The sequence below is a fragment of the Oncorhynchus keta genome, unplaced genomic scaffold (assembly GCF_023373465.1).
Source record: "Oncorhynchus keta strain PuntledgeMale-10-30-2019 unplaced genomic scaffold, Oket_V2 Un_contig_3505_pilon_pilon, whole genome shotgun sequence".
In the NCBI taxonomy this organism is placed as follows: domain Eukaryota; kingdom Metazoa; phylum Chordata; class Actinopteri; order Salmoniformes; family Salmonidae; genus Oncorhynchus; species Oncorhynchus keta.
The window spans coordinates 38,771-39,299 of record NW_026287286.1 but is presented as its reverse complement, the minus strand read 5'-3'; positions in this window follow the sequence as shown (position 1 = coordinate 39,299).

Sequence of the window (529 nt, the reverse complement as noted above, 5' to 3'; positions counted from 1 at the left end):
TATTATATTATGACAGACCAGCTAAATCTACTGTCTCTATGTCTCTATTATGGTATGACAGAGCAGCTAAATCTACTGTCTCTATTGCATTATGACAGACCAGCTAGATCTACTATCTCTATTATATCATGACAGACCAGCTAGATCTAGTGTCTATATTATATTATGACAGAGCAGCTAAATCTACTGTCTCTATTGTATTATGACAGACCAGCTAGATCAATTGTCTCTATTATAATATGACAGACCAGCTTGATCTATTGTCTCTATTATAATATGACTGACCGGCTAGATCTACTGTCTCTATTATATTATGACAGACCAGCTAGATCTATTGTCTCAATTATAATATGACATTATGACAGACCAGCTAGATCTACTGTCTCTATTGTATTATGACAGACCAGCTAGATCTACTATCTCTATTATATTATGACAGACCAGGTAGATCTACTGTCTCTATTATATTATGACAGACCAGCTAGATCTACTTTCTATTATATTTTGACAGACCAGGTAGATCTACTGT